Source organism: Mytilus californianus, unplaced genomic scaffold, assembly GCF_021869535.1.
Source record: "Mytilus californianus isolate M0D057914Y unplaced genomic scaffold, xbMytCali1.0.p SCAF_11, whole genome shotgun sequence".
Classification (NCBI taxonomy): Eukaryota; Metazoa; Mollusca; class Bivalvia; order Mytilida; family Mytilidae; genus Mytilus; species Mytilus californianus.
In genome coordinates this window covers 66,016,670-66,036,544 of record NW_026262593.1, presented here as the reverse complement: position 1 = coordinate 66,036,544, position 19,875 = coordinate 66,016,670, and positions in this window count along the sequence as shown.

Below are 19,875 nucleotides of genomic sequence, written 5' to 3'. Positions count from 1 at the left end.
AGGAAAAATTTATACACCAAATTAAAGCTTATTGATAGAGGAATAAACTGAGTATAAACGATATGTGCCGCAATGACCATTAGAGGGGTTACGGAGGACCTAAATGCCAAAATACGCGTGAAAATTAAGAAATAGCCAATTTTGAATAATGAAATGGATATTTTGAATAATGGAATGGACTGCTGCGACCCTTTAGCCCCTAATTATAGATATACCTTATACCTCATTCGAAAGCTTATTAAGAGAGGAACAAAAGGTATATAGTCAATATATTCCGCAACGCATATTAGAGGAGTAACGAAGGACCTAAATATCGAAATACGCGTGAACATTAAGAAATAGCTTATTTTGAATAATGGAATGGACTGCTGCGACCCTTCAGCCCCTAATTATAGAGGAAGAAAAGATATTATCAATATGAGCTGCAATGCCGTATTCAAATGATAGTTAGGACCAGAATCTTACAAATATGCTTGTAAAAAAATACCAGTAAAAGCTTCACTGCCAACTGATGCTACCCGAACTACATTTTATGTACATATGCTTGCAATTATAGTGAGAAAGAAGCAGGAACCTACATTGAAAATATTTTGTCTGTATACATGTGTTGCAATTAATAATTGATAATGGGATACTGTACCGAACCTGTATTTGAACTAATAGTAATTTTAACCTATTCCCTATATCAACCATCTGTATAAGTTTCATTCCACCAAGCAAGATAAATCTGTGCTACTATCTGTATATCATTTTTTAGCTCACCTGGCCAAAAAGGCCAAGTGAGCTTTTATCATCACTTGGCCGTCGTCGTCCGTCGTCGTTAACTTTTACAGAAATCTTCTCATCTGAAACTACTGGGCAATTTAACCAAAATTGGCCACAATCATAATTAGAGTATCTAGTTTAGAAATATGTCTGATGACCCCGTTTGCCAACCAACTTGGCCGACATGGCTTAAAATAGAACACAGGAATAAAATGCAGGTTTTGTCTATTATCTTGAAAACTGCTACTAATTGAGGCAATAGAGAAAAATAGACAAATAGAAAGAGGTTGAAATGTTCAAAATGATCAGGTCTACTTATTATCTATTATTTCAAAACTTTTGGCTAATATTCCAAAAACGATCAAAGCACATAGTCGAAATCGTCAGACGACTCTCGAGTTATTGTGCTCTAATGACGTTTTTTTTTTTATCAATTTGAAAAACTGTAATCAGATAGATAAAAACATAAGAAAGCAAAAATGATCAGCAATTCAAGTAGCACAAATAAGTTTTTGTATAAAAAAAAAAAAAAAAGAATAGATAGACACTTAAAAAGCAAAAATCAGTGTATATAATGTGCGAATCCTGAAATACCATTTTTGCTGTATCCGTTATGAATTTCTAATATAGAATGATAAATAAACAGATGATTTTTGAATAAAATAAGAAATAATACATCATGTGTACTGTTAAATAAATTCACAATATAGGTATGAGATGCGGACGGGTTTTCATCGCGCCTACAGCCATCCAGGTGTAAAATTGATACACAAATAGATAAATATTAAGAATAGTTCACGAACAGAGCGTGCAAGAGATTGAAACGCAGCAGTGAAGGTTCATTTGCTGAAAAATGTACCTTTTAACATAATTATTCATGTTGTATAACCTAAAACAGGTTTTGTTATTCAGCATGTTGATATTGAATTAAATTCCACTATTCTGTTTTCGTTATGCGATTCATGTTAACTGTCGAATAATGATACTAGACTTCATTTTCACTGTAGGGGCGATTCATTTCTATTGTACATGCGATGCATTTTCACAGATGGTAATTAATTAATTTTCATCATATAAAGTCTTAATTCAGCCGACTTTCTAGCAAAAATTGTGAAGTCAGAAGGATTGATTATATATGCATACTTTGTGAGTGAAAGTCTGGGGTAATATATCAATAAATTCCAAAAAAATAGCTTTTATTGATAATATTGTCCATTCTATTTTCTGTAATAATTTTTCCAGATTCAGATCTATATGTAGGATAAAATTTATCTTTTCCTATGACACGCCATCATTGAATACATATATCTTGGACAGTTAAGGCAATCCACGTCACCGAAAAAGCAAAGTTTTCGGTTTCGGTCTAAATCTACATCACATACAAATAAAACGTCATTAGAGCTATTTTCCTAATGCTTGTAGTTTAAAGGTACGGTTGGATTGCTTGCTTTGTTTGTTTAAATGTTTGCTTAGGCATTGAAATTAATTTGAGCAAACATTTATAAAAACAAACCAAGCATGCCAACCAAACCTTTAATCTACAAGAATTAGGAAAATAGCTCTAATGGATGCATCTGAGATAACAAAGAGCATTCAAAAGACGATCTTCATTTCACGATTGAATGAGTGGTAACGTTTTCATCTCGCACAAACAATTGCTTTACATTTGACGCTTGGATGACTGAATAATTGATATTTCTCATGCCATTGTGTATACATCTTATACAGTAAAGAAAGTTCGAGCAACAGTTGAGTCACCTTAATTTATGTTTGAATTTCTTATAAATCGTTGTTACAAATAAGCAAATACGTAATTGTAAGAATACAAGGATATATTGAATACAGTTTATTATTACATGTTTAAATTGTTCGGGGTATAACCGCCGTACAGTTGATTATTGGTAGATAAACCGTCCTAATATTTTCACCAAAGACTAATTGACGTACTGTTCAGTTAAGTATTCGATGTTTATGAAATCAAAGTTTACTGCCCCTGACAGCATTATATATTGATAAAAACAAACACTCTGTGTAACTCAAACTTGATTAAACTACAAATATAGCATAGTTGGTTGGCTCTTACACTAAATGCGACCGTGTATTTTGTGATTTGTTGTTGATTAAAATACATAATGCGAATGAGAAACCCGTTGTTTTATTCTATTTGCAGACATTTATTTTAAAAACTGACCTCAGAATTTTGGCACTGTACGATTTATTCTCTTTGTAGTTTGTTTGCTTTCTTTAGAACCGTTCGTTGTACATTCTTGTACTGTTCGTTGTGCAAAAGCCTATCAATATGGAGGAAATATGTATGAAACGGTGTGACAAATTTTCAAAGCTTACAAAGCTTTAAAAAAACGTCATAGTCATTGATGTTCTACTCCAGTATATTTCCGGATCCACGACACACTAATAGCAAACTCATCAAAAAATATTTGAATATGCATGATATGAACGTGTATCATCTTAAGGCGATGTGACGCATATTACCCTGACCTTCGTATGAGCTTGACCTTTGAACTCAAGATCAAAATACTGGATTTAAAAAAAAACTGGATTGCAATCAGGCGCTGCCGATGAGTGGGCTTCTCTAGCTCCAGTAAGTCTGTTGCACGTCAAACAAATACAAAATTCAGGTTGTTTTAATCTTCAATATGAAATGTTAGAAATGTTAAATAGTTTTAGTAGTTTCAAATGCTTGCTAACAAAAAATAAAAGATAGGTATTTCAATAGAAACAGCTAATTTTGTTCTCGATGTTTTACTAACGAACGGTACAGACCTTTGACGAAAACACGCAACAAACGTACTGAAAAAAAAAAATTAACGAACGGTATACAACGCACAACGTCCGGAATCAACCATACGTTGGTTATACCCGTGTATATTTAAGTAAGCATCTGCATAGCTTGCATTTCAAATTGTAAATATCATCAATATTAAAGTCATTAAAAGACTATTTTCAGTTTTTGCATGTCGAATTATCATATAAAACAACAATGAAAATTCATCGCACCTCCAAAAAATCCACATCAGAAATGATCGCACTTACAGTGATAATGCATCGCATTTATAGTTAAAATGAATCGCATTCCGTAATCAATATTATGGATTCAGCTGCTTTAGTTACACTTTTTTGGACTTCAATCCTGTTTTTATACATTACAAAGTTATATTCTAATGAAATTGTGTTAAAGCATACTTTCAAATCAATTATTTTTTATTTTCAAAAAGTAAACAAACGCAGTTTTTTCCATCATCTTTTTTTTTCTACAATAGACATACTCGCATACGACAGTGAAAATGATTCCCGTAAAAGTTGCACACGGAAACTCTATACAAAAATTTACGACAAAAGAGACGATTTATTGTTAATTTTCGCCTATAGAAGGGTGGCGTTCCTTTCGCCCCTACTTACGGTTTGTATTTTCAACAATATGTTCTCTTTGCCCATGTCTGTAGTCATGTTTTAGATTTCAATGAACGTAATTCATGTTTAACTGATAGATTATTAAGTCAGGGATTTCGTTATCAAAAATCAATTAAAACCATCCAAATTCAATATTTAGTTTAGAAGTTTGGCTGTATCTGAAGAGTTCTTATTAAAAATGGAATACCACATCCTAATTTTTACGACAATGTTGATTATAAAGCCCGTAAATTTAAATACGATCAATGTAAACTAATTGATCCTATATATAAACTTATCATTAAAGGTTATAAATTTACCACAGTAGAAAAATCTTTAAAGATTGTTTTTATTGGTATTAACATTGAGTTTGTTTTTGATAAAATTGAACCATGAAAACTAAATATATATTGCTATATATATTCCTACATCCTGTCGATACTGTTAACATATATTTGGACATTGCACAGGGTAATGCATTTCTCAGACTGTTTATGACGTCTTCACATTAAATATGTTGGATGTGTAAAGATTGATATATAAGTCTGGGATAACATAATTTATCTTTTACTGGTAATTGGGTTTGAGTAACTGCGAGTACTCTTATTTCGATGCTTTATGTTGTGATGTAACACCACTTACCCAGGTTAGGGGAGATTGAGCGCTTACAAACATGTTTTAACCCGTCATATTCTTTATGTACTTGTCCAAAGTCAAGGTTTTTTTTATTTCAGTTGTTGTCGTTTGTTCATGTCTGTCATATTTGTTTTATTGTAAACTGTTTTGTTATAAAATAGGCCGTTAGTTTTCTCAATTGAATTGTTTCACATTTTTGCATGTCGTGGCCTTTTATAGCCGACTACAAGGTATGTTTTCCCCCTCATTGTTGTAGGCCGTACAGTTGACTATGATTGCTTACATCCACTTCGTTTGAACTTTGAAGGATAGTTTTCTAATTAGCAATCATACCACATCTCCTTATTTTTATATAAATAACTTCCCTTCCCAGTTCAATATATTACTTGTGTAAATGTTTCATTCCAATCATGCAAAAAAAAAAAAATCAAGTTAGAATAATCCTACAACCATTTAAAAAAAAAGAATAAGGATAAGCGAATAAGGAACGAATAAGTAACAGGGCATCAGTCAAGCGCGGAAACGGGTACATATGCGCTAATAGGACAATTTCACCGCTACGAACTAAGAACTAACACCAGAGAGAAGAACAGAAAAGAAAGCATTAAACAGGTGCAGCCTATAAAAGGCGAATAAGGAACAAATAACTAGCGAATAAGTAACAAGGTATCAGTCGAGCGTTGAAACTGGTACATATGCGCTAACGGGCTTTAAATATTCTAACTCTGCAAAAACAGAACTAACACCAAAGACATGAAAAGAACTAAAAGGGATGTACAAGTACCCGGCCACGTCCACTCTGTGTTTTTGTTAGATGTATTTCTATTTGTATCCATCTGATGAGTTAAGCCTTTTTCAACTGATTTTTATAGTTCGTTCTTATGTTGTACTGTTACACCACTGTCCCAGGTTAGGGGGGGTCCCGCTAACATGTTTAACCCCGCCACATTCTGTGTGTATGTGCCTGTCCAAAGCCAGGATCCTGTAATTCAGTGGTTGTCGTTTGTTGCTGTGTTACATATTTGTTTTTCGTTCATTTTTTGTACATAAATTAGGCCGTTAGTTTTCTCGTTTGAATTGTTTTACATTTGTCATTTCGGGGCCTTTTATAGCTGACTATACAGTATGGGCTTTGCTCATTGTTGAAGGCCGTATGGTAACCTATAGTTAATTTCTGTGTCATTTGGTCTCTTGTGAAGATTTGTCTCATTGGCAATCATACCACATCTTATTTTTTATATCAACACCAAAGACATGAAAAGAAATAAGACGAAATCATTAAAAGGGGGCAATGTATAATAAGCAACATGGTATCAGTCGAGCGCAAAAACAGATACATACGCGCTAATAGGGCAATTTCACCTCTACGAACCAAGAACAAAAACCAAGAAAAGAAAAGGAAATAAAGCATTAACAAGATGCAACGTATAAAAATCGAATAAGGAACAAATAAGTAGCGAATAAGCAACATGGTATCAGTCGAGCGCAAAAACAGATACATACGCGCTAATAGGGCAATTTTACCTCTACGAACCAAGAACAAAAACCAAGAAAAGAAAAGGAAATAAAGCATTAACAAGATGCAACGTATAAAAATCGAATAAGGAACAAATAAGTAGCGAATAAGTAACAGGGTATCAGTCGAGCGCAAAGACGGAGACATCCGCTTTAACAGGAAATATCAACTCACCGAACCCATAGCTAACACCAAAGACAAGAAAAGAAAGCATCAAAAAGGGTTAGCGTATCAAAAGGAATAAGGAACGAATAGGTAGCGAACAAGCAATAAGGTATCATTCGAGCGCTGAAACGGGTACATACGCGCTTACAGGTTATTTTTACCTCCTCAAACCAGAGTTAAGGAAAAAAAAGAAAGCATTAAAGGGGGGCAACATATGAAAAGATTATAAGGAAAAACAAGTAACGAATAAGGAATAATGATTCAGTAACAAATAGGTAAGAAATACGGAATTAGGAATAAAGAATAAGTAACGAATAATAAATAATAAGTAAACAAATTGGCAAACCTAAGGGTCGCAGCAGCGCAGCAGTTCATTCCATTATTCAAAATCGTTTTTCCATTATTCAAAATTGGTTATAATTTCTTAATGTTCACGCGTATTTTGGCATTTAGGTCCTCCGTAACCCCTCTAATGGTCATTGTGGCACATATCGTTTATACTCAGTTTATTCCTCTATCAATAAGCTTTAATTTGGTGTATAAATTTTTCCTTGATTAGGGGCTGACGGGTTGCAGCAGTCCATTCCATTATTCAAAATAAGCTATTTCTTAATGTTCACGCGTATTTCGATATTTAGGTCCTTCGTTACTCCTCTAATATGCGTTGCGGAACATATTGACTATATACCTTTTGTTCCTCTCTTAATAAGCTTTCGAATGAGGTATAAGGTATATCTATAATTAGGGGCTAAAGGGTCGCAGCAGTCCATTCCATTATTCAAAATATCCATTTCATTATTCAAAATTGGCTATTTCTTAATTTTCACGCGTATTTTGGCATTTAGGTCCTCCGTAACCCCTCTAATGGTCATTGCGGCACATATCGTTTATACTCAGTTTATTCCTCTATCAATAAGCTTTAAATTTGGTGTATAAATGTTTCCTTGATTAGGGGCTGACGGGTTGCAGCAGTCCATTCCATTATTCAAAATAAGCTATTTCTTAATGTTCACGCGTATTTCGATATTTAGGTCCTTCGTTACTCCTCTAATATGCGTTGCGGAACATATTGACTATATACCTTTTGTTCCTCTCTTAATAAGCTTTCGAATGAGGTATAAGGTATATCTATAATTAGGGGCTAAAGGGTCGCAGCAGTCCATTCCATTATTCAAAATATCCATTTCATTATTCAAAATTGGCTATTTCTTAATTTTCACGCGTATTTTGGCATTTAGGTCCTCCGTAACCCCTCTAATGGTCATTGCGGCACATATCGTTTATACTCAGTTTATTCCTCTATCAATAAGCTTTAATTTGGTGTATAAATGTTTCCTTGATTAGGGGCTGACGGGTTGCAGCAGTCCATTCCATTATTCAAAATAAGCTATTTCTTAATGTTCACGCGTATTTCGATATTTAGGTCCTTCGTTACTCCTCTAATATGCGTTGCGGAACATATTGACTATATACCTTTTGTTCCTCTCTTAATAAGCTTTCGAATGAGGTATAAGGTATATCTATAATTAGGGGTTAAAGGGTCGCAGCAGTCCATTCCATTATTCAAAATATCCATTTCATTATTCAAAATTGGCTATTTCTTAATTTTCACGCGTATTTTGGCATTTAGGTCCTCCGTAACCCCTCTAATTGTCATTGCTGAACAATCGACTTGTTATATCTATAATTAGTGGATGAAGAATAGCAAAGGTCCAGTGAAAATAAAAAAAGACCACGTAATGTATTTTAATTTATAAATATATGTTTTGGTATTCAGGTCGTCCATACATTGAACCAAGGAATTCCTGTTAAAAATAGTTAGGAAAACCCACTAGTTTATCCTCCGAAACTAGGAACCAGATAAATAAATCAAATTAGAATTTAAAGAGTGTTTTTATTTATTTTTTCTGGTATCAATTTGATAATATTTGTTAGATAACACCAAAAAGACTAATTTAGAAATACGGGATATAGCTAAAATGTCATAGTCAATTTTTTAATTTTTATTTCACTATTCACCTCTTTAACTTGAATAATGAAACATAAACTATTTCATTATTCATTATTCATCACTTGATATTGAATAGTGAATAGTGAACTATTTCATTATTCATTATTGAATTTTGAATAATGAAAAATGAATAATGGACGTACTTCAGCGTGGTTCAGTCTCGGGGGTAAGTTTATTAAGGCATCAATAACTTTGTCACATTTTTATAATTTGTTTTTAATTTATGACCGAGAGACTGCGTATAGGGGAGCAAATTTTTGAAAATATTAATTTTCATTTTTCCGTATTTTACTGATAAATGGACTTATTTTTTGTTTATATATATATATTGGCTAGAGGTATAGGGGGAGGGTTGAGATCTCAAAAAACATGTTTAACCCCGCCGCATTTTTGCGCCTGTCCCAAGTCAGGAGGCTCTGGCCTTTGTTAGTCTTGTATCATTTTTAATTTTAGTTTCTTGTGTATAATTTGGAGTTTAGTATGACGTCCATTATCACTGAACTAGTATACATATTTGTTTAGGGGCCAGCTGAAGGACGCCTCCGGGTGCGGGAGTTTCTCGCTGCATTGAAGACCCATTGGTGGCCTTCGGCTGTTGTCTGCTCTATGGTCGGGTTGTTGTCTCTTTGACACATTCCCCATTTCCATTCTCAATTTTATATATATATTATATACATACAGTTAGTATTAAGATACTTTCTAAGGTTAAAGTTTTTCAGTCAGTTAAAACTTTGTCAAACCTTCATGGAATGTTATGAAATTTGGACAGTACATGCTTTTTTATGACCAACTGACAGTATCTAGAACAAAATTAAAATTTGAAAATATCGGCTCACGGCAGATATCAGAATACGTATTGTCGTAGGTGCACTTCAGGTTAAAATCTGCTCACGTCAGATATCAGGGTGCATATTGTCGTAGTTGTACTTCAGGTTAACATCTGCTCACGGCAGATGCCAGGGTACGTATTGTCGTGGGTGCACTTCAGGTTAACATCTGCTAACGTCAGATACCAGGGTACGTATCGTCGTAGGTGTGCTTCAGTTTAACATCTGCTCTCGGCAGATATTAAGGTTCGTATTATCGCCGGTGTATTTCAGGTTAACATCTGCTCACGGCAGATATCAGAGTACGTATTGTCGTAGGTGTGCTTCAGGTTAACATCTGCTCACGGCAGATATCAGGGTACGTATTGTCGTAGGTGAACTTCAGGTTAACATCTGCTCACGGCAGATACCAGGGTACGTATTGTCGTAAGTGTACTACAGGTTAGCATCTGCTCACGGCAGATACCAGGGTACGTAGTACGTATTATCGTAGGTTAACTTCAGGTTAACATCTGCTCACGGCAGATACCAGGGTACGTAGTACGTATTATCGTAGGTTAACTTCAGGTTAACATCTGCTCACAGCAGATATCAGGGTACGTATTGTCGTAGGTGTTCTTCAGGTTAACATCTGTTCATGGCAGATATCAGGTACGTATTGTCAAAGGTGTACTTCAGGTTAACATCTGCTCACGGCAGATACCAGGGTACGTATTGTCGTAAGTGTACTTCAGGTTAACATCTGCTCACGGCAGAAAACAGGGTACGTATTGTCGTAGGTGTACTTCAGGTTAACATCGGCTCACGGCAGATACCAGGGTACGTAGTACGTATTATCGTAGGTTAACTTCAGGTTAACATCTGCTCACAGCAGATATCAGGGTACGTATTGTCGTAGGTGTACTTCAGGTTAACATCTGTTCACGGCAGATATCAGGTACGTATTTTCGTAGGTGTACTTCAGGTTAACATCTGCTCTCGGCAGATATCAGGGTACGTATTGTCGTAGGTGCACTTCAGGTTAACATCTGCTCACAGCAGATATCAGGGTACGTATTGTTGTAGGTGTACTTCAGGTTAACATCTGCTCCCGGCAGATATCAGGATACGTATTGTCGTAGGTGCACTTCAGGTTAACATCGGCTCACGGCAGATACCAAGGTACGTATTGTCGTAGGTGTACTTCAGGTTAACATCTACTCACGGCAGATATCAGGGTACGTATTGTCGTAGGTGTACTTCAGATTAACATCTGCTCACGACAGATATCAGGGTACGTATTGGAGTTTGGATACTCTGCTAAGCCGGTACTGTGCATAAATAAAACTGTTTATTCTGTAGTATCGTCCCTTGATTATCATTGCCGGTTTAACATAGATTCTATTATCTTGTAATAATATTGGTTTTTTTAAAATGAGTTTGATGATCTGTTTTCGGTACGGGTAGAGATTTCTCTTTTAACCATAGACTATTGGCACTTACTGCAGTCATATATATCAATTATTCAATTTGATTTACAGTATAATACTTTATAATTGATATGTTTGGGGGTTAATTTTCTTATCTGGAGAGACTTTTCATTAAGGCACCAATTATTTTTGCCTTTTGTTTATTTAATAGTCACAAAACACTTGCATCATTGGGTCAATGTCAACACAATATCAATTGTATTATATTAATATGTTGTTGTTTTTTATTTTTTATTTAATATTTATGTCTATCGTCTAGATTATATTATCGTTCTTCTGCTAAGGTTTATAATGATATTGTGTAATGCGTTATATACCCTTATGGGCCCTAATTTGGTGATAGTTATTAAATATTCTATTCTATTCTATTCATTGTTCATTGCATTATTTTTGATGCATGTTCCTGATAAATGTTCGTGATCAACAAAAAAAATGTGTACTTTTAAACCTTGATTTTTCTCGGATACTGATCATAATGTTTAACCATTATGACATACAATTTTATTTTAGTGAATAGAGATTGGCAAATTCCATGTTGACTGATCTACTACCACTGGGTGGATATCATCGATGGATGACTGTAAGGGTTTTTAAAGCTTCGGCAATGCATTAAACCAAGTAAACTGGACCCCTACTGTTGTTTTGCTCTTATCGTTTGTTGCGGAGCGTCAATTAAGCGGGTGGCCAGTTTATTAACCAAGAGTATTTATTATAAATAAAATAAATTTTAATAAATGTATCATACTATTTTTAAGTATTTCAAATAAAAAGATTTCTACCATCAGATATACAAATTTTAAACTATACAAACTTTTCCTGATAAAAGTAAATTAAGAAACGACCTTCCAGTGATAAAAGAATCAAGCCTTAACTTTAATACTTATCTCGAATAAAGCGTTATCAATTACTGCTGTAGTTTTTGTATTAAGAACGGAATATGACAAACAGTACCATAATAATGCAACGTCTTACAGTAAACATTACATTAGCCCACCTAGAAACCATAACATGTACACGGGTGTCATTCGGTATATCGAGAAATATTATTGTGAAAGAATAACTAACGGTGGTCAAGCATTGCGATCGGATCGTGAATGCAATTTAATGTCATTCTACTTCAAAATCTGTGAAAAAGCTGCTGTATTTTCAAAAGGTGGAACAAATTGTAGAAAAGAAATATGTCTGTCAAAATGATTCAACTTCCTCAATAAAACTGTGCACTACATTAAAGAAAAAAATGCTGCACTTTTTAAGGACACACAAATGCGAGACACAATCCTATGAGAATTTGTATCTATAATGGTCACATTCCAATATATAATGATATATTTGAAACTTAATCTTTAATGTGTCAGATAGTCTAGTAAAATAAAATAAAAGCATGTTATTACCTGAAAAAATCATATTATTTTTGAAAAAGTATAATTTTGTTGCTTTTCAGGTAACGCATTATTTTTGAGTGTGAAAGACAAGGTATAACCAGACTTCGTGATCAACAATCAGAGAAAAGTAGTTTGTGCATTCAAAATATGAAAAAATCATGATTGTTTTCATATTTTTTTCTTTGAAATTCCGATGAGCAATCTGCCTTTTGTAGTTTTGAAAAAAAATGTGTACTTTTAAACCTTGATTTTTTTCGGATACTGATCATAATGTTGAAACATTATGACAGACAATTTTATTTTTCCAATATTTGTCATTATAATTCTTTAATTTAGATTATTTACTGACGTTGCGTATGTCTTCTCGATAAGATTTCCTTCTCACGATCCCATACCAGATCTTTCACGATCCCATACCAGATCTTTCACGATGCAATCGCAATACTTGACCACCGCTACTTATTCTTTCACGATCTTTTTTCTCGATATACCGCATGACAACCGTGATGTAGGAATAAAAGCATTTTTGGTCACAGAATATGTCAACAATATGTTCTGAATTTTATATTTGTTGATAGTATTTTTAGAAACGCCTTTATAAATATATTCATATTATAATATGTCATATATCAGTATCACAGGTGTCACTACCCTGGACAAACAAAAATTAGGAGCATGATCACGGTAGGTATAGTGTCCGGCTAGGATCGTGGTTTTTCGAGTGAATCTGTCCATTTTTTTCGAGTGTAGATCGGGCTTTTTCGAGTGATAAAACATGCGATCAGATCAATTAACTGCTAATTCGTAATTAAGATAGTCTTTTACATGACTACCCATCTTATTTTGAATACTATACATGTTTTGAGTAACAAAGAAGCACAATTTCCTTGTATTAACCATTAAATTCAGTGTTTGTTATTGTCCGGGTTTTTTTCGAGAGGAACTGTGAAACCGTCAGGGTTTTTAAACAAATGGTCCGGGTTTTTTAACAAAAATTTTAATAAAAAAAAATGTATTCTTGACTTTAAAAAATTACTTTTCTAGTTTATAAATGTAATTTAATGAAGGAAAATATCATATATTCTCAAAGAGTAACCAAAACATATTACTACGTTGATTAAAATTAACCATTTTAAATTTAATGCAAATTTTCTGTTCGGAAAACGTTTTACCACAACTTTCCAGTATTAAATCAGAAATTTTTGGATTCTTTATTAAAAGGTCCTTAGAACATAGTGCAGGGGACTCATAATCTTTTCAACTTCATTTTATGGTACTTTTGTTGTCACAGTTAATAATTTTTTTCGAGGTGAACCCCGGAGTTTTTATACGGGACGTATTATGATATACCGTTGTCCGTCCGTCCGTCCGTCCGTCCGTCCAACCGTCCGTTGTCAGCATGTAGGACAATAACTCAAAAACACGGTTACCAATTTACATAATCTTCGGTGAATTGTTTATATCTATTGAGGCATCCTCCCTTTAGAATTTTGAAAATTTTAGATTTTACGTTTGCGAGTTATGGGATTTTATTAAACAAACTAGAGGCCCTAAAGAGCATGTGTCGCTCACCTTGGTCTATGTGCTGCAGTGCATATGAAACAAAGTTATCAAAGGTACCAGGATTATACTTTAGTACGCCAGACGCGCGTTTCGTCTTCCTAAGGCTCATCTTCTACATTAAAGAAAAGAATAGAATTCATGACAAAATTCTCTGTTTTGGTGATAGTGACTTGTTTGTAGATCTTACTTTACTGAACATTCTTACTGTTTACAGTTATCTCTATCTATAATGAACTTGGTCCATAAGTTTCAGAGGAGAAGATTTTTGTAAAAAAAAGATTGCGTTGCTCATGATCCGCTATCCTTAACATTAAAATACAGTTATTAAAATGCTCAGATTGAGATCTGTTCAACAGCAATTATAACTCTAGACGTATATATCCTAGCATCACGGGACAACACAATGAAAAAGTTAACGGACGACGACGACCAACGACGGACGCCAAGTGATGAGAAAAGCTCACTTGACCCTTTGGGACCAGGTGAGCTAAAAAGGGGTGATTTTACAGTTTTCGGACAATATTTTTAAAGTGCTTTGAGGAGTTTTAATGAAACTTTGGTGACTGCTTTATATAGATTAAGTTAACCTCCCTTTTAGTTTTTTTTATTAATTTTTGATATGACATTGAGAAATTATTTATAGGTTCCATAACGAGTGAGAATGGTATCGCTTGATATCAACTCGAGTTATTTAACTTCAATATAATAATAAACGAGCCTCCGGCGAGTTTATTATTACTATTTGAATAAAATAACGAGAATAAATTACTTACTTACTTACTTACTTGAATTAAATAACGAGAGTTGATATCAAGCGATATCCGATTCTCACAAGTTGTTAAACCTATATGTCGTATGGTCAACACTCATTGTGTTAAATCGAAAATTCCGCGAATCGTTGTTCTAGTATTTTGCACATGAAATGTATATCGTCGTAACCTTTGATGGTCATCAATGACCTAACGAATAGCCAATGTAAATGCCGTATAGTCGTCTTATGGTGCTGGATAAGCAAATTAAATTAACGCAGATTTTCGTATCATTTTTCCGTATTACACTCCGTGCAGTGTGATATGAGAAATGTCTATTCATGCAAGAAATATGTAATAAGCCACAATCATAAGAGAATGAACTTTATTCTTTGAAAACGCGACGGGCGTATCATGCGCCTATGGCGCAGCTGTTTATAAAAAAACGGAGTAAGAAACCTACTGGACAGCCGAGAAGAATCAGAAAAATGCTATGTAATAAAAAATATTCTACTAAAAGAGGTATGCCCCCTGCCCCCACAAAAAAAAATCATTAATAACAAACAAAAAAAACAAAACATTCACACACTTAATCCGACCAGTTTTTATTCCCACTGTAAATAAAATCTGAACTGAATTTCATATATAGTTATAATTCATATTCAGCTTAATTCACTATTTGTACGTACGTCCCAACCCAAATTGTCTATGCTTACATTAGATTGTTGACATCATGAATATATACTGTACATGTAATTTATAAGATGTGACAAACAACAATATATACAAATGGACGATACTTGTTTATAAAGTGTAAGTGTTAGCACACCTTTATCAAACTGATGAATGCATTGGTTTCGTGCCTTAAAAAGTACACAATTTGAACCCTTTTTTATTGTTTTTAAACGTAAATACACTAACACATAACATTCTAAGCTATAACAAGAATTTTTGTAAAGTGTCTGTATATCTAAGGATATATGGATTCCATGTATGCATTTCCATCGACATTGGCATTTGTATGTGTATAAAAATGGCTTTATTCTGTTTTTTGGAATAAAAGCATTGTAAGGCTTAATTCAACTTTTTTAACGAAAAATAATGTCGGATTGATAATATCTTTTTATCTCAAATACTGACACACCTTGTATATCCTTGTATATTAAACTTAAGCTTCTATATCACGTCTTGTCAGAAAGGAAGTCTGTTTGTTTACATTTTTGAATATATTCACTCGAAAAAAAAGTGGTCACACTCGAAAACACCCGATCAAATCACTCGAAAAACCACGATCCTAACCGGACACTATACCTACCGTGATGATTCATTTTCCCAAACCTCTCTTTGTTAGGACAAATGTGATTTTATTTTGAACCAATCTGATCAAGGTCTTGTAATCTCGGGGTTACTGATATGTGACATGATGCGTGTATGAGTTATCTAGAGAAAATTAATTGTTTCAATTAGATTGCAACAAACCTGTAAATGTTTATGTCAAACTACTCAAGTATTAGGCAAATATCTAACATGTTGTTATAGCCTTTTAATAAGTTAACTTGACAGAAAAACGCATTCTACACCATTACCTTAATGAAGTAATTTACAATGGGTGATGTTTGCTTCAGTATTATTTAGCCCTTAGCTGTTCGATTCACGCACTTTCTATTTATGATGTGTTTAGAAGATAATCAAAATCAAATTGCAATTTATAAAGCTAAAACTGTATAACAGAGAGATTTTAATTTCGATTAGACCACCATTAATAGGCCGTTAATGAAGTTTATATTGTTTTTGTCTCGTGCAGATTTAAACCACTGATTTATGTCGTGTACCGCTGGCAATAAATGCTGTTGGTAATTAGCTGCATGTTGTTAAAACGACACAAAAAATAATTCATCAAAGTGCAAGTATTTACAATTTACAGTAATTATTGTTAGTCATTTCACTGTTTTATATTTACAATTGTGCACTTTTAAGAAAAATTTCAAATCCCAAAATTGCATTCTACCTAAATATCTAAATTTGATGAATTTGGTATTGGGGACGTACGGGCGGACGGTTGCCAACACTTTCCGTGCAATAACTTATGAACAGTTCAAGCAATGATTTTCTTAAATATTGATATGTTTTTACTAATGACAAAATGGGGGCCAATTTCGATATTGACGATTTTCGTTCGTACCGTTCAGGAGTTTTGGTCCTAAGGCTTGATAGATAAAAAAAAATAGCACTGTATGTCATTTCTATGCATTAATTGATGACCCTTTGCAACCAATGCTTTAAAATTTTAACTTTGTGGTTACTGATGAAAAAATTAACATGATTAAGGTCAAGTTGGATATTGACTATTTTCGCTTTTACCGTTTAGAAGTTGCGCTGAAAACATATCTAATGCCGGTTGCCAATTTATTTATTTTTTAAAACTATTGTATACATTTTAGCGGGGAAAAAGCATTTCATAAATTCCCCTATTTTGTACTATATACGTTATTTTTCACCTATTTTCAAAAATGTATTGCCAGTACGTCGAGTGACTGTGATATATGTAAGTTTGCACATATCATATCATAATTTGTTTTTCATAACTTAATTATTTTTTTTCTCCGATTTTCATATTTTTTGTACAATTCAATTCAATGTTTTATTAAAGTCTCATCTCTCAACAAGTACAATCAATATGTATACATTATAAAACAATACTAAATAAAACGAAAGCCATTCTATACAGAATTATAAGAGACTATTAGAATGCATAGATATAATACACTACACAATATGAAATAAAATACTATTTGCAATACATAAAATTTCTACGCCTTTTTAAAATCAAATAACAGGTTTTGGCACACACACATGTATCATATTTAAATAAAAATTAGAATAAAAACACTAACTTTTGGTTATCATCAAAAGTATTAAAATTTTCATTAAAAGTTTCAGCAACATAACATAAATGGTTTCTAAAATCGTCATAAAGAGGACATCTTACTAAAACATGCGCTTCATCTTCAATAAAACCGTCACATATATGGCACACTCTGTTTTCTAAAACAATATTTTCATATCTCCCTGTTTCAATTCTTAGGGGAGCAACACCGCATCTAAATTTGGCGAAAGCACTTCTGTGACTGGAGGGTAAAGCTATTTTGCAGTATTCGTCCGGTTTAAAATTTTCTTTAAACAATATGTTCGTTCGTAGCTGATTGCCACCTCTACCCGATATAGATTTATCAGAACGTAAAATCGCATGCCAATTATCGACATAGTTAGTGTCTAAATTTTCAGGACACGATAAATGACTCAAATTTAGTTCACAGAAGGTTTTACTTACTAAAAAGTTCCAGTTTTAACACACTTATGCTTAATACTCAATGCCATACTATCAGCCCACTTATGAACTTTGGCATTTAACCGATTTGAGCTCATGATATTTAAACTACACCACAAACGAATAATGCTTTTCCGCTGCTTATCAAAAATAGGTGTTATACCTAAGTCTCCAGTAACTGCAGCATTTGGTGCATATTTTCCTACTCCGAGGAAAAATCTAGATGCCCTATTATGTATGGAATTTATACAAGAATATGATTTTACACCCCATATACCTGCTCCATATTCTATTATAGGACAAACCAAACTTTCATATAATTTTACAAATACATCGAAACAAACACCACCTAAAAGTTTACAATAGGCTATTACCAACCCTAAAGCTCTATTTGCTGAAGATGCAACGGCTTTTGCAGTGATATTATAGTCTAAATGCTCGTTTAAAACGAGACCAAGATAAGTATAATTACTTTAAAACTTAATAGTATGACCATTACAATTAAAAATTACATCAGATTTAGGTATAGATGGCGGTCTAAAATGTACAACGTTACTCTTGTTTGCATTAATTGTCATACAATTGTCTTCACACCATGTAGATAAAGCATTTGACAGAAGTTGTAGCCCTTTTTCATCGTTTGCTATAATAACAACGTCATCAGCATATAATAAAATACACAGTTTTTCGTCACCTATTTATATTCCGCAGTCAAAGGACTTAAGAAATGTAACTAAATTATTAATATACAAGGTGAACAAAATGGGAGAGCAAGCAATTAATCAGTCATCATAAATTTATAATCCGGTTAAAAAATGTCCATCCCACGACTGAATTTTTTTCTCGAGCAGGTTAAAGAGAAATAACCCATACACATTTATAATATATAAAATTCACAATGTTGCTGTAAAATCCAATCCGTTCCCAAAAGCAGGACATTCGTCGTCTGGTTTATATTTTAATTTATAATTTGTTTCTAATAAGACAAGCCATGTCTGTTTTACTTCTTTGAAACCGCTGTATATACAGTCTCCCCTTACACAATGGCTGTGCATTTTTCACGCGGCTGAAAACTGAATGATAATCCTGAATATATATGGTAGAGGGCGAGCAAACAGATACAATTGATATACTTAAATACTTTTATAGCAGTCTACAAACTTTTAAAGTTAAGATCAGTAGGTGTATTTATCAAAACCATAAACCCTTGAACACGTTGTAATTCTGGCTTTCCAAAATGGCGACCAACGGCAACGAAGTATTAAAAAACATTAAAATTGACACAGATATGTCAAAGATAGATACAGAATACCCATCTAATTTTTTACCAACAAAGCTGAATAAGCGCACCGGCAAGGCAAAGAAATGTCAATTCGAGGCTATTGATATAAATATGTACGAAGAAAGTGCCCATATGATTACATTTCACACTTCTATAAATAGAATCCAACCCTGGATAAAGGCCCTCAGCCTGCTTTATTTTGAAAATATGGGTAACCAAGATGATAATGTTATAAAATGGTCAGATGTATCAGAAAGATGGTCTGACAGACATGATGTTGCCAACTTCATATCAATAGAAGTCAGGGATCCAAGTGAACATATCTTGAAATATAATGTCACCATTTTTGTAACAACAGGTACTATTAGAGTACAAGGAAGTAACTACCTCTCCTTTGTAGAAAAAGATTTTCCAATCCTGACTGAAATAATGAAACTATTAGATACATGTGACAATGACGAGACCTCCATGAAAACAATCGAAGGTCATGAACTTAATGAAGTGGTCACACAACCAATAATAAATGATCAAGTAATTGCTGTTTCAGAAAAACAAACCAAGACTGATGCGAACAATATAAATGAAGAAAAATCTGAAGTTTCACAAAACCTAAACCCATCAAACTCAAACATTGAAAATAATAACAATGCAACAGATACCCCTGCACAAACTGAAGTCAATTTGTATCGTCTTCAACAATGCTTCCTTGATACTATTTGTAAACTTCAAATTAGTCAAGAAAAAGACACAACTACTATATTAGAGGCTATT